The sequence below is a fragment of the Nyctereutes procyonoides genome, unplaced genomic scaffold (genome assembly GCF_905146905.1).
Source record: "Nyctereutes procyonoides isolate TBG_1078 unplaced genomic scaffold, NYPRO_anot_genome, whole genome shotgun sequence".
NCBI classification, from domain to species: domain Eukaryota; kingdom Metazoa; phylum Chordata; class Mammalia; order Carnivora; family Canidae; genus Nyctereutes; species Nyctereutes procyonoides.
The window spans coordinates 33,898,053-33,921,937 of NW_026575120.1; the positions used below are offsets into that span (position 1 = coordinate 33,898,053).

A 23,885-nucleotide genomic window follows, 5' to 3' on the forward strand; every position below is an offset into this window, starting at 1 on the left:
ATCATGTCACGGGAAACAAAACTGTCAGTTGAAGACTCTAAGATAACTAAAAGATAACAACTAATTCAACACATGTTCAGGGATGGAGGATAAAAGTCATTCTGAGGAAAAGTGTGGAAATTTAAATATGTACTACATGTGATTATGGAATTGTCAATCTCCCTAAATATAATATTTTAGACAGGTGAAATAATTTTCCAGGACCTATAAATGTAGCAAAATGTTAATAACTGTCAAAACTAGTTAGTGTAGGTATTATCCATGTAAATGTTTATTGTACTGTTATTTCCACTTTTCTGTAGGTTTGAGTTTTTCCCTACTTTTTTCCCTTTAATTCTCCCCAACAATGCTTTTTCTTTTAAAGTCTATTTTATTTTTTATTTTTTTAAAGATTTATTTATTTATTTATGATAGACATATATATATATAGAGAGAGGCAGAGACACAGGAGGAGGGAGAAGCAGGCTCCATGCCGGGAGCCTGACATGGGACTCGATCCCGGGACTCCAGGATCACGCCCTGGGCCAAGGCAGGCGCTAAACCGCTGAGCCATCCAGGGATCCCCTAAAGTCTATTTTATGATACAAACCTACCTACACCAGCATTTTATCACTATTTGCCTTTTTACCTTTTTTTTTTTTTTAATTAAGTAGACTCCAGACCTAGCATGGAGCCCAAAATGGGGCTTGAACTTACAAAACTGAGCTTGAGACATGAGCCAAGATCAAGTCAGACACTTAACTGACTGAGCCACCCAGGTACCCCTCATCCTTTAACTTTTAACCATGGGTATCTACTATAAATGAATTATGTATCTTTTTGGGGTTTTTTTGCTAGCTTGTTCTGTTTAAACATATTTATCTGTATTTTAATTAGAGAATTTAGCAGATTGACATTTTCATACCTGATTTATTTCTACCATCTTATGTGCTTTCCTGCTTTTTCTTGATTTTCTGACTTCTATGGAACTGATCAAGTTTTGTTATTCTTTTTATCTCTATGTAACACTTAAATTCTAGGCCATAACATACCTCATAAATACAGAAAACTATTACCAAACAAACCATATTTCTTTATCATGATGCAATTAATTTAGAAATTAGTATCAAAATTTGAATATTTTGAAAAGCTCAACATTCACTAATTCTTAAAATCTCAGAATAATAGAAATAGGGATCTTTTAACTTAATAAAGTATATCTACAGGAAACCTGCAGCAAAATATCACGTGAAAGGTCACGTGTAAGACAAGGGTACCTATATCACCGATATTATATACAGGAGGTTAAATAGTATGAAGATAAGAAAAAGGACATAAAAACTGGAACAGTAGAGATAAAAATTATTTGTAGGAAACATGGTATCTATAGAAAAACCCAAGAGAACCTAGAAAATATCAGGGCTAATAACTAGTATCTATAAAGACTAATAATGTAAGAGTTTAGCAGGAGAGCTGGATATAAGATCAAGGATACAAACCCTATATAGTATTCCATTGCCAGACCCAATTTAAAAAAAATGATGCCCTTCGGGATGTCTGGGTGGCCCAGTTAGTGTCTGACTCTTGACATTGGCCAAGGTCAAGATCTCAGGGTTCTGAGATCAAGCCCCAAGTTGGGCTCTGCACTGGGCATGGAGCCTGCTTATGATTCTCTATTTCCTCGCCTCCCTCCCTAAACAAACAAACATATAAACAATAAAATAAATAAATAAAATAAATGAATGAATGAATGAATGAATGAATAAGAAAAACATGCCCCTCATAACAGCAACAAAAACTGTTAGGAATCTAGGAATAAATTCTTTTTAAAAATTACTTATTTCAGGGATCCCTGGGTGGCGCAGCGGTTTAGCGCCTGCCTTTGGCCCAGGGCGCGATCCTGGAGACCCAGGATCGAATCCCACGTCGGGCTCCCGGTGCATGGAGCCTGCTTCTCTCTCTGCCTGTGTCTCTGCCTCTCTCTCTGTGTGACTATCATAAATAAATTTAAAAATTAAAAAAATAAATAAATAAAAATTACTTATTTCAAAGTAATCTCTACATCTAATGTGGGGGCTCAAACTCACAACCCCAAGATCAAGAGTCGCATGCTCTAACAACTGAGCCAACCAGGTGTCCCTGAGAATCAATCTAATAAAAGATCTGCAAGACCTCTGTGGAAGGAGCAACAAAATAATACAAAGTGTATAAAAGATGATGGAGAAGAGAAACTCAGATGATTCCAGAGGTTTATTTCTTACTCTTGATAGCCTATCAATAAGCTGACTCAGCAGGTCTGAGTTTACTCAATCCAAGAAAAGACTGATGAGAGACAGAAGTTCCCCTTTCTATTTTTTTTTTAAGATTTTTATTTATTTATTCATTCATGAGAGACACACAGAGAGAGAGAGGCAGAAACACGGCAAAGGGAGAAGCAGGCTCCCTGCAGGGAGCCTGATGCGGGACTCCATCCTGGGACTCCAGAATCACACCCTGGGCCGAAGGCAGGCACTAAACTGCTGAGCCACCCAGGGATCCCCAGAACTCCCCTTTCTAATAAAACCATTTCATCAACCTCAATGTTCCAATTATTACTTAGGAGCTCTTTCCCTGGCATATTAATTCTAGTTATGTCTACCCTAAGTACACATCTATGTAAAGATACTAGAATTCAGGGGATTGTGGGTGCTCTGGCACGTACTTACTGTTTCCCACTAAATCCTACTTCAAATTTATACCATGTAATATGTGTACGTAAATGCCCTAACCCTTCACTTGATAAAGACTAACATAAATGCTCTTTAATGTGAAGTCATGATATCATAATAATCTCCATTTTCCCCAAATTAATTCAGTGCAAGACAATGAACAAATTCCTGAGATTTTTTTCATGGAATTCGGCAAACTGATTCTAAAAAATTTTTTTTATTTTAAAGGTTTTTTTAAAATTTATTTATTCATGAGAGACACACAGAGAGAGGCAGAGACATAGGCAGAGTGAGATGCAAGCTCCTTGTAGGGAGCCCAATGTGGGACTTGATCCCGGAACCCTGGGATCATGTCCTGAGCTGAAGGCAGATGCACGACCGCTGAGCCACCCAGGTGTCCCTGATTCTAAAATTCTTAACAAAGTACTGTAAAATGATATAGCCTTTTAACTGTTTTAAATAATAAAGAGAGTAAGACTGTACCATATATACAATAAGACTGCCCATGTATTATGGATCATATAATAAATAATGCTGGGGTAACTGGTTATCCTTATGGAAAATGTCAATTAATCCAAAAGAAAAATGGGCAAAAGATATATGAACAGGTAGCTGAACTAAAGAGAATTCAGACTATCCAAAAGACACATGATAAAATAAATGACTTCATGGAGTGCGTGGGTGCTCAGTCAGTTAAATGGCTGCTTTCAGCTCAGGTTGGGATGGAGCCCCATGTACGGCTCCCTGTTCAATAGGAAGACTGCTTCTTTTTCTCCCTCTGTCCCTCCTCCTGTTTGTGTTCGCTCTCTCTCCTCATTTCAAATACATAAAATCTTAAAAAAAAAAATAAATAATCTCATTAACTAATCAAAGAAATGCAAATAATAAATCATTTCACAAGCATGAGACTGGCAAAAAATTTAGGTCTAACCATATAAAGCAATAGGTGCTTTTCTATTCTACATGTGGATAGAATATAAATGCATGAGAGCAAACTGGAAATATCCAGTACAACTGATAATTGGCATTATACTATCATCTATTACAATATTAACATGTATAAGTATTCATTGCAGCCATTTTATAATAGCAAAATACCAGAATCAACTAAAATACTCCCTAAAAGATGACAAATCACTGACCTCCACCTTAAACTAGTAATACATGTTAATTAACTGAATTTAAACAAATAAATAGTAAATAAACAAATCAAAACTACTAAACTCTGAAAGAATTTTAAAAATATTTTTGGTGAGAAAAAAATAAACAAAACACTAAGAAAAACAGACCAAAAAAGGGGAAATACTATATATAAGTCAAAATGAAGAACAAGAGCTAAATAAATCAACTTGGATACATCTCAAAAACATAATATTGAATTAAAAAACCAAATTCCAAGATAAATGCAGCTTTAAAACATGTTAATTAATAGTTTAAAGATATACACCCATGGCGAAAATTTAGAAGCAAGGGGAGGTGCATGGAAGAATGGGGTAATTGGGTATTGGGCAGTAAGGAGGACACTTGATGTAATGAGGACTGGGTGTTATATACAACTAATGAATCACTAAATCTACCCTGAAATTAATACTACACTATATGTTAACTAAGTTGAATTTATTTATTTAAAGATTTTATTTATTTACTCTAGAGTACGAAGAGGGGGCTATGTGGAGCAGAGACAGAGGAACAAACAGATCCTGCACCAAGCACAGAGCTGGGTGGGTGTCAGGCCGGATCCCACAATCCTAAAATCATGACCTGAGCTGAAATCAAGAGTCAGACACTGAACCAACTGAGCCACCCAGGCACCCCTTAACTAAACTGAATTTAAATTAAAAATTTTTTTTTTTTAAATTTAGAAGCAGGGATCCCTGGGTGGCGCAGCGGTTTAGCGCCTGCCTTTGGCCCAGGGCAGGATCCTGGAGACCCGGGATCGAATCCCACGTTGGGCTCCCGGTGCATGGAGCCTGCTTCTCCCTCTGCCTGTGTCTCTGCCCCTCTCTCTCTCTCTCTCTCTCTATCATAAATAGATAAAAATTTTAAAAAATAATAATAATAAATAAAATTTAGAAGCATACATGGGTATGATAAACACTAAATTCAAGATAATGGGTATCACTGAAGATGAAGAAAAGAGGGAATAGGGTCAAAGGATAACCTTTATCTTTGATGATCTATAAAGTGCTTTATCTGTGCCTAATTCTTGTTTAAAAAAATCTGAAGTAAATATGATAATAGACATGATTCAACAAAATTGGGTCATTAAGTACATGGATGATCAATTTTATTATTCTCTATACTTTTCTTAGATGCTTGAAAAAGGAAAAGACAATGAAGGAAATTGAGGTGGTGAGTTGGTTAACTCCTTCTATACTAGAAGCTGTCCTTATATTTATAATTAGGGTAGCCCAAAACCTGCCGACTTCAATCCCTGTGCTCTAGGGAAAAAAAACAACAACAAATAAAAACACAAAACTTAGAGAACTCACAAACTTCCCATTCAGAAGTCTAGACCTGTGTAATTACAAAACTCTTTACTGTAATCAACTTAGTCCTTTGTTCATGAATATGAATACAGTCAAGAATCACAAGATATGAATAGCATGGTGAGTAATAGTTAATCATATTGTACTACATATTTGAAATTTTCTTTCTTTTTTTAAAGATTTTATTTATTTATTCATGAGCTAGAAAGAGGCAGAGGCAGAGACAGAGGGTAAAGCAGGTTCCTTGCATGGAGCCCGATGCGGAACTTGATCCCGGACCCAGGATCATGCCCTAAGCTGAAGGCAGACAGATGCTCAACTGCTGAGCCACCCAGGCATCCCTCAAAATTTCTAAGAGAGTAAATCTTAAGAGTTCTCATCACAAGAAAAAAAAAATTATGACCATGTGTGATGACAGATGTTACCTAGACTTATTGTGGTGATGATTTCTCAAAATATACAAATAGCAGATCATGTTACATACCTAAAACTAATATAGTATCTCCATTTTATCTCAATTTAAAAAAGAAGGGGCATCTGGCTGGCTCAGTTGGTAAAAGCATGTGACTCTTAATCTCGGGATCCTGAGTTTAAGCCCCACATTGGGTACAGAGCCAACTTAAAAAATAAATGAAAGAAAAAAGGGAAGAAAGGAAGGAAGGAAGGAAGGAAGGAAGGAAGGAAGGAAGGAAGGAAGGAAGGAAGGAAGAAAGAAAGAAAGAAGTCAATCTCCGTCTTTAAAAAAGAGAAAGAGAGAGAGAGAAAATAACAAGACACCATGAAAATCCAACAGAAGCAAAGTGAAAGTTCACAACAAACAACACTGACTAGACAAGGAGAAAGTAGAAATATGTTATCAGGAAAACATTTATGAAAGGGTAAATAGCAGAATAAGCATTGGTAAACACCATGGTAGTGATCTGCAATATAAAGAAAAAATAGTTCAAGAAAATTCCCAGAGAATAGAACAAAACAAAAAACAGAGATGGATAATGTAAGTAAAAAATTGATATGTTAAAGAACATTATCTGGGAGGATCAAAATTCATTTAATAAGAGTTCTAAATACCTAGGAGGGTGTTGTGCTAAGTGAAACAAGTCAGAGAAAGACAAATACCATGATTTCACTTCTATGAACAATCTAAAAACAAAACAAATGAACAAACAAAAAAGCAGAAACAGGGACACCTGGGTGGCTCAGCAGTTAAGCATCTGTCTTCACCCCAGGGTGTGATACTGGAGTCCCCAGATTGAGTCCCACATCGGGCTCCCTGCATGGAGGCTGTTTCTCCCTCTGCCTATGTCTCTGACTCTCTCTCTCTGTGACTCTCATGAATAAATAAAATCTTTAAAGAAAAAAAAAAGGCAGAAAAAGACACATAAGTACAGAGAACTGGTGGTTGTCAGAGGGGAGTGGATGGGTGGATGGGCAAAATGGGTGGAGAGGAGTAAGAGGTTTGGGCTTCCAGTTTTGGAATAAATAAGTCATTGGGATAAAAGATACAGCACAGGGCATACAGTCAATAGAACGGCACTGTCTGTATGTTGACAGACAGTAGCTATACCTGTGGTGAGCAAATATAACACACAGAGTTGTGAATCACTATGTTGCACACCTGAAACTAATGTAACACTGTGTGTTAACTACACTTCAGTAAAAAAAGTTTTTAATTAAAAATAAATTATTCTGAATCTGGAATTTTACATCCAGGCAAAACCACAAGTATGGGGTAAAACGTAAATCTTTCTGGATATGTAAAGTCTCAAAAACTTACTTCAATAGAAATCATAGGTTTAAAAACATTCCTATCATTTCACTTAGCAATTCCACTTCAAAGAATTTTACAAATCTCCCACAAAATTGGAAAAATGTAGTAGGTCCCTGGTCCTAGCACTTAAAATGTTAAGTAAGTTACCAGTTTAAAAAACACCAACTAATTTTTTAAAATGGCACTATCCTTACGTACAACACAAAACAAGAACATGAATAAACTGGTCTTAAAAGAAAAAAAAAAGGAAAATATATCTCATCAAAAGTTGTGTTTCAGAGTAAAGGGTTAAAAGATAGCCCCGAATAATAAGTGTGGTAAGTATGGTAAACAAGAGACACCTAAAAACAAAAGGTGGTCAGAAAAATTAAGCAAGAAGCCAGATTATGAAGAGTCCTGACAGCCATGGTAAGTAGTTTGGTTTTACTCTAAATGCAATAAGAATCCAAACTTTCAAAACCAGGTGTGTGTGTGTGTGAGATATAATCTGATTGATATCTCATTATTACTGACAATTATCATTCCGTTTTCTAGATGAGAATATTGTAGCACAGAGGTATTAAGTAGTCTGCTCAAATCCACAGAGCTGGTAAACAATAAAGAGCCAGAATTTAATTCTAGATAATGTAAATCTAGAGCAGTTAATATTATAATGCCTCTAAGTACCACTCCAGTGAAGAATGGATGATAGGGAGGCAAGAGTGCATGCAGAGAAGACCAATTGAGACTATGGTTATAGGCTCAGCGAGAGATAGTCGACTTTTTGGACTAAGGTAGAAGCAGCAGTAGGGATGGAGATAAATTGGTGAATCTGGGATATATTTTAGAAGTAGAGAAAATAAGACTTGTTAATGGATTAGACATGGGGAAGAGGTGAGACAAAAATAAGAGTTAATAGCCAAAATTTCAGTAGAAGCAACAGGATGGACAGTGATGCCATTTACTCAAGTGGGAGAATCAAGCAGGAGAGAAAGCAAGCATTATGCCATCAATAAGAGAGGTGAATAAAATGATCAAGGAGGCAAGCTGGCCACACGTTTTAGAACTCAGGAAGAGAGAGAAAGCAGCAGATATATTTAGGTGTCACAGCATACTAATAAGCACACTTCCAAGAGTGTGTAGGCAAAGACTCAACCCTAAGGCCTACCAATATTTAGAGGACTAGTAAAAAAGAGACCACAAAGAGGGTTGAGAAGAACCAGGCATTGAGGTAGGAGAAAAACTATTCAGAGAAGAAAATTTATTGCATAAAAACTGGAACAAGAATAGTGGACAGAAGACACTAAAGAAGGATAGAATTTTATATATCTGGTCATCACATTTACACACGTTTGCATATATTCCAGGGCTGGGAGATTACAGAGCATATTTGTAGACTTAAAGGAACATCTAACGGAGAAATTGATGATGTGAAAGAGATACTCACTACAGGAAAGAAGCCCCAGAGACTGTAAGAGATGGACCTTAGTCACAAAAAAGGAAACAAACTGTCAGGGAAGGTGTGTGATAACAAATGAAAGGAAGACAGAAAACACACACAGCCCAACGCAGATAGATTTGTAGATATTTGGTGGTGAGATGTGAGCTGCATCTGACTTCTCAATAAAGTTTGAGGTGAAGTCTACAGATGAAGAGTGGGAGCTGAGAGAGGTTTGCAATGAGTGGAAATGAAGTCTTAATAGGGAAAGTGAAGCAGCAGCAGCACTGCCAGCAAACACTGGCGAAGGCCTGTTGAGGTTTATGGCATAAATTTATAGTGGTACGTTCAACTGCCTGAATGTGGGCAGAGAGATGATGCACAGTTGGTATTTTGTTAGGCCTCTAAAATGAAAGGGGAGAGAGTCAAGGATATTAGTAATTGTTATAGTCATTCCTCAGTCCTAAAGTCAGTGGGCTGTGAAGACAATTTCACTTAAGAAGGCTGAAGAAGAAAAAAAAAATAAAATAAAAGAAGGCTGAAGAAGTGCAATAATCAGGGGCCAGACAGGTGTCCGGAATCTTTTTAAGATTAAAAAAGAGGTTGAGGATTTAAAAGTTTATTGATCATAGTTCCACAATAACTTTGGGCAGGTAGAGTGAGAAATACAAATAGGGAAATGGTATTCATGAAACAATAAGCAGAAAATATCTGGACTTTTGAGTTTAACTTGGAAATTAATCTAAAATTATCCCAAATGGAATAAAAGGAGGGGAGATTTTTTTCTGCAAATTTACATCAGGTAGATCTTATAGTTTCAGGGATCCTGGAAAAACAAAACAACACAACACAAAAATAAACTTTTATTATCATTATTTTTAAAAGATTTTATTTTTAAGTAGTCTCTACACCCAACATGGGGCTCAACTCACAACCCTAAGATCAAGAGTTGCACGCTCCACTGACTGAGCCAGCCAGGTGCCCCCCAAAATGAACTATTTAAAACTGTCCATAAGACCATGCACTAAATTTATGTAACTATAAAAACAAGTCACTCTCAGTTCTCCAAAATCCTAGAACACCATTCCAGAACACTGTGCCTTACAATTCTACAATAAAAGGTGTGTGGGTAAACATAAATAAGTAACTAGGGCATAATGACATATTAGGACTGTAAGCTCAGTGAAGGTAAGATCTATACCATATTGAACACTATTTTATTCTTAGCACCGAAGAGAACTAGCATGAAGCAGGCAGTTTACAGATCAGAGAAGTAGCACCACCTTAGTCAAGATATTTTCCTTTTTTCTCAAGTGGAGGTCCAGGAGAGAATTAAGTCCTCATGCACCAATGTGAGTCCAATGTATCAAGGATGATGCTTATACAACTCTCAAAAGACAGAGTTAAAATATATGTTCACTAATTTTAGGTATTTTTTAGTAAATCCTAAAATAACCAACAATATTTTGTGAAGAGCACTTGATGGTATGTGAATGTTTTCAGATACAATGTTACCACACACATATTGGAAAAATATCACCTATTTCTTTTACTTCCTGGGCTTTTCCTCTTCAAAAAAAAAAAAATACTGTCCAGTTTTCAACAATCTTGTAATTTCTCCTCAGTATAAGATCTCTCCAGCTTCTAGTTCCATTTTCCTTGTGCCATGTACTTTAATAACAAGTGAGCTATAAATATATTATGCCAGAATTATACTTTTCTAGCACTTATTTTGAACCAGACCCTGTTTATACACTTTGCATTCATCAAAGTGGTTCAAATCCTCTCAACAACTCAAGTAGTTTGGAACTATTATTATCCTTACTTTATACAAGAGGAAACAGGTGAAAAAAATAAACCTGGTCCTGGTCAGAGAGCTAATGAGTGGTAGAACAATTCTGATGTACTATATGTCTATGAGAAGGACAGTGCCTCCCTCCACCCCACCCTACCCCCCCCCCATCTGCCAGGTCACTTCCCCCAGTTTTAGTTACCTACGGTTGACCATGGCCTGCAAAGAGCTGATCCTCTCCTCCTGATAGAATGTCAGAAGGTCATTAGTGGCCTAATGCTACATCATAGTGCCTATGTCATTCACTTCATCTCACCATATAAGCATTTTATCATCTCACATCATCACCATGATAAATATAGTACAATAAGATACTGTGAGAGAGAGAAAGAAGACAACACATAATTTTTATTACAGTATTTTGTTATAATTAACAACTTAACTAATAAAACCATCTCTTCCTGTACCTAATTTATAAATTTAACTTTATCACAGGCATGTAGGTACAGGAAAAAACAGAGTTAATATAGGGTTCAGCACTATTCACAGTTCCAGGCATCCACTAGGGGTCTTAGAATATATCCTATCCCCCCATGGATAAGGGGAAGTGTACTACTAGAAGAAAAATTCCATCATCAGATAATTAGACCAAAATCCTTGACCTCATAGAGCATACACTGTAGTTGAGAAAAGACAAGCATAAAACAAACATAATATGTCAGATCGTGAAAAAAAGTTATAAAGAAAAATGTATCTGGAAAGCATGGGGTGGTAGCTATTAATTCTATGTAATAGAGTTGAGGGACTCACTGATAAGTTAATACATGAAGACTGTGGAAGTGAGGGAGCAAACTTACCATGCAGGTATAGAAAAACAAGACCACATGGAAAACAAATGCAAGGCATTAAGATAGGAGAAAAACTGGTGACAGGCTGACTGTATTCATGACCCCAATTAATGGCTTCCCTGTAGGCATACCTTCTCTCCAATAATTTACAATCCCTTTCCACTCTAATCCTAGGCTTCTGCAAGTGACTTGCTTTAGGCAACAGGATATTAAGAAACACGACCCAAGCAGAAGCTTAAAATGCAAACCCAAGCTTCTAGTTTTCTGCACAATTGAACTTGCTTGCTCATATATCTGTGCCTCGCTATGAAACATGTTTGGGCTAGCCTCCTAGAACCAACTTGTGTCATTCAAGGTCATCCTAGACCAGCTAGCATACCTAGAACCATCAGTTTGGTCAGAGACATAAGAAAGCCTAGCCAAGGTTAAGTTAGTTAGTTTGGCCCAGAATAGCCTGTTCACAGACACATAATGGTTGTTTGAAGCACTAAGCTTTGCAGTGGCTTGTTACACCACAAAGAATTAATACACTGTGCTACAAGAATAGCATAACATATAATAGAACATACAAAAAGGTGTACATTAATCTTTGGAGATGCATTATGCACAATAACCAAAAAAGGGGAAACAACCGCAACCACTCATCAACTAATGAATAAATAAAATGTGGTATACCCATTCAACGGAATATTACTTGGCAATAAAAATAAATAAAATACTGATACATGCTATAATAGGAACCTTGAAAATGTACTTTGTGAAAGACGACAGTCACAAAGGATCATATATTGAGTAATTCCATTTATATGAAATGTCCAGATTAGGGAAATCATAGAGACAGAAATTAGTGATTGCCTAGGACTGAGGAGAAAAAAGAGATTGAGGGATGATGGTTACAGGGTATGCTGTTTCTTCTTTGGAGTGATAACAATATTCTAAAACTGATTTTGGTGATGGCTGTTGCACAACTTTATGAACATTGAATTGCACATAAATGGGTGATTTGTATGATACATGAACTCTATCTCAATAAAGATTTTTTTTTAAAGAAAGTAACATGATCACTTGGATATTTTAAAATAGCTGCTGTAATTAAAATGAACCATAGTGGGATCAAGAGTTGATGCCTCGAAACCAGATGGGAAATGAGTGTCAAATGAAAGAAGATAGTGTCTTCTACTAAACTGATACAGGCAGAGGTGGTAAGATGTGTCACAGCCTGGATCTATTATACAGTCAATAGGTTTGCTGATGAAATGAAAGCAGGATATGACAGAGGGTGTCACCTTTAACTCTACAGTTTTTAAACTATATAAACCAACAAACATAAGAGCTTCAAATCCAAAGACTCCAGAAGGAAGACTAGAAGTGGGACTGGGAGACAGCATAACGAATAAAAAATTTTCTTTAAAACAACCTGAGACACCTGTTAAACAGTAAGAGTGGAGAACTTAAATAGTAGTGAGGTATCTACATCTGGAATTAAATTAAAAGGTCTGGGCTGGGGCAGCCCGGGTGGCTCAGCGGTTTAGCGCCACCTTCAGCCTAGGGTGTGATCCTGGAGACCCAGGATCGAGTCTCACATAAGGCACCCTGCATGGAGCCTGCTTCTCTCTCTGCCTTTGTCTCTGCCTCTCTCTCTCTCTCTCTGCGTCTCTCACGAATAAGTAAAATCTAAAAAGAAAGAAAGAAAGAAAGGAAAGAAAGGAAAGGAAAGGAAAGGAAAGGAAAGGAAAGGAAAGGAAAGGAAGAAAGGAAGAAAGGAAGAAAGAAAGAGAAAGAAAGAGAAAGAAAGAGAAAGAAAGAAAAAGAAAGAAAAGAAAAGAAAAGAAAGAAAAGAAAAGAAAAGAAAAGAAAAGAAAAAAGAAAAGAAAAGAAAAGAAAAGAAAGAGGTCTGGGCTGGAGATACAAATTTTGAAGTTGAGAAGTAACATGTTTTTCACTCATTCTCAAAGACATTTTTTCTTTTACATTATAAGAGAAATCAGAATGCATCTTACAATTGATGACACCTTAAAATTGCTGTTGTCCAGATGGTGAGCATGATGTAGTTCTCACTACCTGCACATGTACAACTTGATGCATTTTATTCAGACTATTGTTAGTAAACTAACTTATGAACATCCTTGGCATTACATATGTTGACATTAACTGCCACTGTAAAATACATTCAGAAAGATTATATTTCTCCATTGAAACAAAAGTTATTATGTATGAAGAAAGACATAAAACAAGAGATGGCTGAGCATAAATTTAATGTGGGTGGAGAAAGTAAGTCTAAAAAGTGAAAATACGCACTGAAATAGTTAAATTATTTTTGGGTGGTACATAAAACAACACTGCATCTTAAAATGAACTGTATTTTTGATTCAGTGAAGAAAGAGAGATGATATTTAAAACCTTAAGATGAATAAAAACACCCAGGGAATGAAAGCAGATAGAGAAAAGAAAAGATAGAAAAGATAGTGCAGGATCCTACCTCATCATAGCTCTTCCCTCATAGGAGAAATGCAATAATTTAGTGAGATATTTATAAAGCATTATGCAGACTGCCTAAGACACGATTAAAAACTCAACTATTGAATGGATCCCTGGGTGGCGCAGCGGTTTAGTGCCTGCCTTTGGCCCAGGGTGCAATCCTGGAGACCCGGGATCGAGTCCCACGTCGGGCTCCCGGTGCATGGAGCCTGCTTCTCCCTCTGCCTGTGTCTCTGCCTCTCTCTCTCTCTCTGTGTGACTATCATAAATAAATAAAAATTTAAAAAAATAATAACTTAAAAGAAAAACTCAACTATTAGGTACTGATATCATCATTAAATGTTCAAAGGCCCACAACAAAAGTTCTATCAAATAGGCAGTTTCCAAAGAAAGTGTACTAGCTAGGTAGGCTACATTATATTGTGTTAAGAATCCCTAATATCTATGGCTTAAAACAAAAAAATATTTCTCATTCATGCTACTGTCCATTTCAGAGAAGCAGGGAAGCCCTGATTACTGTATCTGATTACTACAGTTATTCAGGGATTCAAACTGAAACAGCAGCCACCATTTTGAATAATGCCAATCACCAGGCTGGAAAGAAGGGGAAGGAATGCGGGAAATTCTGGAGGATCTAACACTGGTAATTAGACATAAGACATAAGGTGATACAAGACGGTGCTGTTCATAACATACTGAACAAAACTAGTCACATGGCCTTCTGTGTGATCAAAGTAGGAAAACTGGATAAGTGTAAGAAGCACAAATAACTACCACAGAAGATTAATTTATCTAAAAATCTATATACAAGAAAACTATAGAAAGACAACCTGATACTTTGGCTTAAACAGAATGATTACTAGATGCCATGGAAGAAAGAAGGAAGTATATTAAATCTACTAACCACCATCCGTATTTAATGGCCTTTGCCCCTTCTGCCAGAATTTTTTTCTCTTAACTTTAAAAAGTTTTAGTATAGTTAACAGTGTTGTATGGGTTTTGGATGTACAACATTATGATTCCACAATTCTATAAATTACTCAGTGCTCATCATAATGAGTGTACAATTAATCCCCTTCACCTATTTCACCCATTCCCCCCACCGAATTCCCCTCTGGTCACCTTCAGGTTGCTCTCTATAGAGGAGTCTGTTTTTTTGGTTTGTCTCTCATTTTTTTCTGTTTGGTTTCTTAAATTTCACACACAAGTGAAATTACATGGTATTTGTCTTTCTCTGACGTATTTCACTTACCATTATGCTCTCTGGATCCATCCATGTTGTTGCAAATGGCAAGATTTCATTCCTTTTATAACTACCCATTCATCTATCGTTGGCCACTTGGGCTGCTACCATAATTTGGCTACTGTAAAAAATGCCGCAATAAACAGAGATGCAAATATTTTCATGTGTTTTCATATTCTTTGGATAAATACCTAGTACTGGAATTATTGGATCACATGGTAATTCTTTAAAAAATTTTAAGGAACCTCCATTCTCTTTTCCACAGTGGCTGTACTAGTTTGCATGCTCACCAATGGTGTACAATGATTCTTTTTTCTCTAGATCCTTGTCAACACTTGTTTCTTGTATTTTTTATTTTAGTCATTCTGACAGGTGTGAAGTATTCATATCTCATTGTGGTTTTGATTTGCATTTTCCTGATGATCAGTGATGTTGACCAACTTTTTGTATTTGTACCAACTGTTGTCCATCTCTATGTCTTTTATTTTTAAAGATTTTATTTATTTATTCATGAGAGACACAAAGAGAGAGAGGTAGAGACACAGGCAGAGGGAGAAGCAGGCTCCATGCAGGGAGCCCGACGTGGGACTCGACTCGATCCCGGGTCTCCAGGATCAGGCACTGGGCTGAAGATGGCGCTAAACCGCTGAGTCACCCGGGCTGCCCCATCTCTATGTCTTCTCTGAAGAAATGCCTATTCATGTCTTCCACTCACTTAACTGGTTTTTTTTTTTTTTGCTGTTGACTAGTATAAATTCCTTATATATTTTGGATATTAAACTGTTATCTCATATATCATTTGCAAATATCTTCCATTTGGCAGGTTGTCTTTTAGTTTTGATGACTGTTTCCTTCACTGTGCAGAGCTGTGTGTATGTGTGTATGTACATTCAGAGCTTTTTATCTTGATATAGTCTCCACAATTTATTTTCACTTTTGTTTCCCTACCCTCAGGACACATATCTAGAAAAAATGTTGCTATGGCCACCATTACAGAAACTGCTGCCTGTGCTCTTTTTGAGGATTTATATGGTTTAAAGTTTCACATTTACATCTTTGATCCGTGTTGAGTTTGTATATGGCATAAAAAAGTGGTCCAGTTTCATTCTTTTGCATATAGCTGTGCAGTTTTCCCCATACCATTTTTTGAAGATAATGTCTTTTCCCTATTGTCTATTTTTGCCTCTTCTGTCAAAGGTTAATTGACCATTATTCCTGGGCTCTCTATTCGGTTCCATTGATCTGTGTCTATTTTTGTGCTAATACCATACCATTTTGATTAATACAGCTTTGTAGTATACCTTGAAATCAGTGATAGTGATACTTCCAATTTTGTCATTCTTTTTCAAGACTGCTTTTTGGCTATTCAGGGACTTTTGTAGTTCCATACTAATTTTAAAATTATTTGTTCTGGTTCTGTGTTTAAGGATACCAATACCAAATGCTGTTGGTATTTTGATAGGGATTGCGTTCACTTTGTAGACTGCTTTGGTAGCGTGGAAAACTGAACAATATTTGTTCTTCCAATACACAAGCATGATAGAACAAATGAGTATCTTTCCATTTGTTCATGTTATCTTCAGTTTCTTTCATTAGTATTGTATACTTTTCAGAGTACAGGTCTGAACATCCTTGGCTAAGTTTATTCCCAGGAATTTTATTATTTTTGGTGCAATTATAAATGTGATTGTTTTCTTAATTTCTCTTTATGCTACTTCACTATTAGTGTGTAGAAATGGAATGGACTTGTGTATACTGATTTTGTATTATGCAACCTTAATGAATTCATTTATCAGTTCTAGTAGTCTTCTGGTGGAGTCTTTAGGGTTTTCTATGTATAGTATTGTGTCATCTGCAAATAGTGAAAGTTTTACTTTCACCCTACTAATTCAGATTCCTTTTATTTCTTTTTCTTCTCTGTTGTGGCTAGGTAGGACTTCCAGTACTATCTGAATAAAAGTGGTGAGAGCAGACATCCTTGTCTTATTCCTGACCTTAGGAGAAAAGCTCAGTTTTTCTCCGAGTATGATCTTAGATATGAGTTTTTCACATGTGGTATGTATGTATGTATGTATGTATGTATGTATGTATTTATTTATTTATTTATTTATTTATTTATTTATTTATTTATGGTAGTCACACAGAGAGAGAGAGAGAGAGAGGCAGAGACATAGGCAGAGGGAGAAGCAGGCTCCATGCACTGGGAGCCCGACGTGGGATTCGATCCCGGGTCTCCAGGATCGCGCCCTGGGCCAAAGGCAGGCGCCAAACTGCTGCGCCACCTAGGGATCCCTCATGTGGTCTTTATTATGTTGAGGTACGTTCCTTATAAGCCTACTTTGTTGAGGATTTCTATTATGAATGGATGTTTTACTTTGTCAAACATGTTTTCTGCAGCTTTTGAAATTATCATGAGGTTTTATTGTCTCTTGTTGATGTGATGTATCACACTGGCTGATTTGTGAATACTGAACCATACAGCATTCCGGAAATAAATTCCACTTGATAGGTGGTGAATGATTTTTTCAATGTGTTGTTGGATTCAGTTTGCAAATGTTTTGTTGAGAATTTTTGCATCTATGTTCATAAGAGATATCAGCCTGTAGCAGCACCCTTTTTTATGAGCTCTTGAACTGGTTTTGGTATCAGGATAATGCTGGCTATATAGAATGAATTTGGAAGCTTCCTTTCTCTTCTATTTTTTGCAAAAGTTTGAGAATGGGTATCGACTCTTGATTAAATGTTGGGTAGGATTCCCCTGTGAAGCTGTCTAGTCCCAGACATTTGTTAATTGGGAACTTTTTGATTATTGATTCAATTTTATGCTGTTCTGTTTTTGCAGAAAAAAAATGTTTCTGTTTAAATTTTCTATTTCTGCTTCAGTTTGGGGAAGTTGTTTCTAGGAACTTACCCATTTCTTCGAGGTAACCCATTTGCTGCCACATAATTTTTCATAATATTCTCTTACAATCCATTCTATTTCCATGGTATTGGTTATTATTTCTTCTCTTTCATTTGTGATTTTGAGTTCTTTCTCTCTCTCCTTTTTTTTTTCTCTCTTTTTTTATGAGTCTGGCTAGAGGTTCATAAATTTGGTTGATTTCAAAGAACCAGTTCCTGCTATTATTGATCTTAGTTTCTATAACATTTATTTCTGCTGATCTTTGTTATTGACTTCCTTCTTCTGGATTTTGGGTTTTTTTTTCCCTAGCTTCTTGAAGTAGGCCTGTGTTGCTATAAACTTCCCTCTTTTTTAAAAAAAGACTTATTCATGAGAGACACAGAGAAAGAAGCAGAGACACAGGCAGAAAAAGGCTCCCTGATGGAGCCTGCAGGGGCCTGATGCAGGACTCGACCCAAGGACCCCGACCAGAGCCAAAGGCAGATGCCCAACCACTGAGCCACCTAAGTGCCCCTATAAAATTCCCTCTTAGAACAACTTTTGCTTCATCCCAAGGATTTTGGACTGTCCTGTTTTCATTTTATTTCTCTACACACGATTTTTAAATTTCTTCTTTGATTTCTTGGTTGATCCATTCATTGTTTTGTAGTATGGTATCTGACCTCCATGTATTTCTGGTCTTTCCAAAATTTTCTTCTTGTGGTTGATTTCTAGTTACATAGCATTGTGGTCAGAAAAGATGATGACTTTGAGAGGCTAAAGTCATCATCTTTTTAATTTGTTGAGACTTGTTTTATAGCCTAATATTCTGTGCTTGATTGAAAAGAACGTGTATTCTGCTGTTTTAGGATGGAATGTTCTGAGTACATCTGTTAAACCCATCTGGTCCAGTGTGTCATTCAAAGCCTCTGTCTTCTTGTTGACTTTCTGTTTGGATAATGTGTCCATTGATGTAAGGGGTGTAAAAGTCCCCTACTATTATTGTATTACTACTGATTACTTCCTTTATGTTATTAGCTACTCTATGTATTTGGGTGCTCTCACGTTGTTGCACAAATATTTACAATTGTTTTATCTTTTTTTTAGACTACTTCCTTTACTATTATGTAGTACTCTTCTTTGTCTTTTGTTACATCTTGTGTTTTTTTAAGATTTTATTTATTTGAGAGAGAGACTGTGAGCAAGAAAGAGCATAAGCCAGGAGGAGAGGCAGAGGGAAGGCAGAAGCAGATTCCCCACTGAGCGTGGGGATCAATCCCAGGATCCTGGGATCATGACCTGAGCCAAAGGCAGACACTGAACCAACTAAGCCACCAAGTCATCTTATAGTCTTTGTTTTACTTATCTTTTAAAGAATTTATTTATTTATTCATGAGAGGCAGAGACACAGGGAGAGGGAGAAGCAGCCTCCATGCAGGAAGCCCGATGTGGGACTCAATTCCAGGACCCCAGGATCACACCCTGAGCCAAAGGCAGATGCTCAACCACTGAGCCACCCAGGTGTCCATAGTCTTTGTTTTAATGTCCATTTTGTCCAAATATAAGTACTGCCACCCTGGCTTTCTTTTGACATTTATTTATACAATAAATGTTTTTCCGCCCTCTCAATCTGTATGTCTTAGGTCAGAAATGAGTGTCTTAAAGGCAGCATACAGATAGGTCTTGTTTTTTTTTTTTAATCCATTCCTATGTCTTTTGATTGGAGCCTTTAGTCCATTTACATTCAAAATAATTATTGATAGGGGTGCCTTGGTGGCTCAATCAGCTGAGCATGTGACTCCTGATTTCAGCTTGGGTCATGATTTCAGGGTTCTGGAACTGGGCTCCAGGATGGCCTCTGCACTCAGCAAGGGGTCTGCTTGTGGGATTCTCTCCCTCTCCCTCTGCCCCACTTTCCACATAGACATGCAGTTAGATATATAAACCTTTAAAATATATATATATTCAAAGAAATCATCACCATTTTTATAGTTGTTTTGTGATTGTTTTTGTAGTTCTTCTCTAATCCTTTCTGCTCTTGCTCTTTTTCATGATTTGCTAGCTTTCTATAGTGTTATCTTTGGATTCCTTTCTCTTTATTTTTTGCATATTTGTTACTGGTTTTTGATTTGTGGTTACCATTACGTTTATATATAACATCTTCTACATATAAGACTGTATTAAGTTGATGTTCACTTAATTCTGAATAAATGGAACTCTTCATCCCCCACCCCCCGAACTTTTAGGTATATGGTGTCTTATTTTACATCCTTTTATGAATCCCTTGCCTGATTTTTTTTTAAACAGATATACTTATTTTACTGCTTTTGTTTTTCCTACTTTTCTTACTCTTGCTTATCATATTTCCTTTCCACTCAAAGAGTCCCTTTTATCATTTCTTGTAAGGCTGGTTAAGTGGCCATGAACTCCTTTAGCTTTTGCAGTCTGAGAAACTCTCTCTCTTCTTCTGTTCTAAGTGACAGCCTTGCTGAATAGAGTATTCATGGCTTTTTAAAAATTTCTCAACATTTTGAGTCAATCAGGCCACTGCCTTCTGGCCTTCAAGTTTCTGCTGAAAAATCCACCCATAGCCTTCTGGGTTTTCCTATGTATGTAACATTCTTCTCTTGCACTTTTAAAATTCTCTCACTACTTTTTGCCATTTCAATTACTATGCATCTTGGTATGGACCTCCTTGGGTTGACTTTGTTGGAAGAATCTCTGCCTCCTGATCTGGATATGTTTTCTTCCCCAGTTTAGAGCAGTTTTCAGCTATTATTTCTTCAAGTAAATTTTCTGCCCCTTTTCTCTTTCTTCTTCTTCTGGGATCCCTATAATGTGAATATTATTACAACTGATGGAGTCACTTAGTTCCCTAATGTTCATTTTCATTTTGTGTTTTTTTTCCTCTCACCTGCACGGCCTCTACTTTCCATTATACAGTCTTCTAGATTGTTAATGTGCTCCTCTTTCCTCTAGCTTCTATTTATTCCATCCAGTGTAATTTTTATTTCACTGTGTTTTTCATCTCTGATTGTTTTTTTTGTTTTTTTTTTTTTATCTCTTTAAGGGTCTCATGCCCTCTACTCTTTTCTCAAGTCTAGTAAGTATCATTACTTCTCTATCAGATATATTACTTATAACCATTTGGTTTAGCTCTTGTTCTGTGATTCTGTCCTGGTTTATTTGGGAAATATTCCTGGGTCTCCTGACTTTGTCTAACTCTTTGTGTATCTGTTTCTGTGTGTTAGAAGTCAGCTTTGCCTCCTGCTCTTGGAAGTAATGGCCTTATGATGAAGAGGTCCTACAGTGCTGTTCAGTGCAATGTCCCCTGTCCACCAAAAACTGACACTTTAGGGGGTGTGTCCTATGTATGTTGCCCATGCCCTGCTCACTTTTTTCCTTCAGTCCAGTCATCTGCAGAGGTTCTCTTTGCCTGCTATGGGCATTGTTTAATCCCCAGCTGAGGTAGTACACAGTTTTAACAAGTTGTACATTGGTCTGCTTGCAAAATGAGACCTGCTACAGCTGCCACCCCCACCAGGATGAGGTGCTAGTCTAGGCAGATATGCAAAGTGGATAAGGATGCAATTTTAACAATGTGCACCTAGGGCTTCAGTAAGGCGCCCAACACTGCCTACCAAGACCAAGGCCCTACAAAACTTCTAGGTTAGGAGATGCAGTGTTTGCAAGGTTTGCACTGGTGTCCTGGGGGAAGGGACCCATAGTGCTAGGACTGAAGTAAGGGAGCTGAGGTAAGTGTGATTGGAATGGCAAATCCACTGAAGCATGGGGGATGGGGACCGTGTAAGCAGGTTAGAAAGTGAATGTTGGGAGCAGTGCTGATTCACACAGGTGGCAGTATGTTTATGCTGGGGAGGGAGATGGTGCCTGCCAGCTCCTTTGTTCCTAGAGAGAACCCTTAGCAATCAGTCTCTCAGGAACACTCTACAAAATAAGTAAAGTACTCCACCTCCCAATATATCCCATGTGTTTTTCAAACTGTAGCTTCTACACTGTAACTCTTAGAGTCCTGCTATCTCTTTAAGGGCAGGGATTCAGCTTCCTATCATCCTTCAGGCTCTCTCGGAGTCAAGTTCATTGATTTTATTTATTTATTTCATTGATTTTATTTATTTATTTGTTTGTTTGTTTGTTTATTTATTTATGATAGTCACAGAGAGAGAGAGAGAGGCAGAGACACAGGCAGAGGGAGAAGCAGGTTCCATGCACCGGGAGCCCGATGTGGGATTCGATCCCGGGTCTCCAGGATCGCGCCCTGGGCCAAAGGCAGGCGCCAAACCGCTGCGCCACCCAGGGATCCCTAACATACTTTTAAGATAATGTTCTTCAATCAAAAAATGAAGTTAATTATTTCTTCCCCTATGGGCACCTGGGTGGCTCAGTCAGTTGAGCATCCAACTCCTGGTGTCAGCTCAGGTCATAAATCTCAGGGTTGTTAGACTGAGTTCCATGTCAGGCTGTGTGCTCAACAAAGAATCTGCCTGAGACTCTCTTTCTCCTTCTTTGCCACTCCCCCATGTATAAAGTAAATAAATCTTTTTAAAAAGCAATAATTCTTTCCTGTATATATCTAAAGTAATCTATTGTGATAACCAAAAAACAGTATGCCCTGTGCCTGCTTCAGCAGCACATACACACACACACAAAAATATGCTCTTTTCTATGAGCTATTATATGGAGATGTACATCCTTATTTTATATTAACTTTTAAGAAGTTTAAAATAGAAACATTTCAAAAATGCTAGTACAAACTATATTTTAAAATATACTAAAACTTTAAAGAAAAAGTCATTTCTGCACTATTTTATTAATTTTAGCTTATTTCTGAGAGTTCTTAATTCTTCATAGTATTTTCTTAATACTAAAAAGCCCTACCTGAAGAGTTTGCATAGTTACAAGGTTCCAGGGGGGGAAAAAAAGTATTTTAAAGATTTATTTATTTATTTATTTATTTATTTATTTATTCATTCATTCATTCATTCATTCATTCATTCATGAGAGACACAGAGAGAGGCAGAGACAGAGGGAGAAGCAGGTTCCCTGTGGTAAGCCTGATATGGGACTCATTCTCAGGACCCTGAGCCAAAGACAGATGCCCAAACACTGAGCCACACAGGCCTCCAGGTTCCAGAAAAATCTTAGTATCGTTAAGTCCTTACAGACAGTTCTCTTTATATCCAAATCTCTGGTGAGTTCATCCTTCTGACTCAAGTAAGGTTTTAACCTATTTTCCAACTAGCCCACTCTAAGTTTTTGCTTTCCTGAACAAAAAGAAGAAGAAGGAGAAGAAGAAGAAAACTGCAATGAACATTTCTACATCTCAGTGTGAACCTTAATGACTGTCATTTCCTAGTCATTTTAATTCTCTTAACAACATTCAAAATGTCCAGGAAACAATTCAAAATTATTCAACAAAAAAACAGGAAAATTCCCAACTCGCATGGAAAAGACAACTAAATGATACTAACTAGCCCCAAGATGACCCAGTTATCAGACAAAAATTTTATTATTTTTTTAAGAATTTATGTATTTATTGAACAGAGAAAGAGAGCACAGGCCCAACCACAAGCAGAAGGACTGGCTGAAGGAGAGGGAGAAGCAGGCTCCCCAGCAAACAGGAAGCCTGACTCAGAGCTTGATCTCAGGGATCATGACGTGGGCTGAAGGCACCTGCTTAACTGACTGAGCCACCCAAGTGTCCCTCTGTTAGCAATTCTTATACAGCAGTTCTATTACCTAGTTGCTGAAAGCTATTTTCACTTTCACTGGATGTAGAATTCTAGGTTGTCAGGTTTTTTCTTTCAGTTCTTGAGTATATGCTACTTTCTTCTAGTCTTCATGATTGATGATGAGAAGTCTGCCCCTCCCCCCACTCTCTTGCACTCTAAAATTTTTTTAATTTAATTTTTTTAAATTTTTATTTATTTATGATAGTCACACACACGGAGGAGAGAGAGAGAGAGAGAGAGAGAGAGAGGCAGAGACATAGGCAGAGGGAGAAGCAGGCTCCATGCACCGGGAGCCCGATGTGGGATTCGATCCTGGGTCTCCAGGATCGCGCCCTGGGCCAAAGGCAGGTGCCAAACCGCTGCGCCACCCAGGGATCCCTAAAATATTTTTAAAAATCTGAAGAAATAATGGTTGAAACCTTCTCAAATTGGACAAAATATGTAAAACTAAAGATTCCTCTCTCTGCTCATGCATGCACATGCACTCTTTCTCTCTCAAATAAATATTTTAAAAAAGAATTGCTAAGAT

The 23,885-nt window shown here is 37.2% G+C and overlaps 1 protein-coding gene across 6 annotated transcripts in view; it reads right to left on the reverse strand.

Annotated features, from left to right (window-relative positions):
* Positions 1 to 23,885, reverse strand: part of BRAF (B-Raf proto-oncogene, serine/threonine kinase) — a 175,907-nt gene that overhangs the window by 104,459 nt on the left and 47,563 nt on the right. The window lies entirely within an intron of this gene.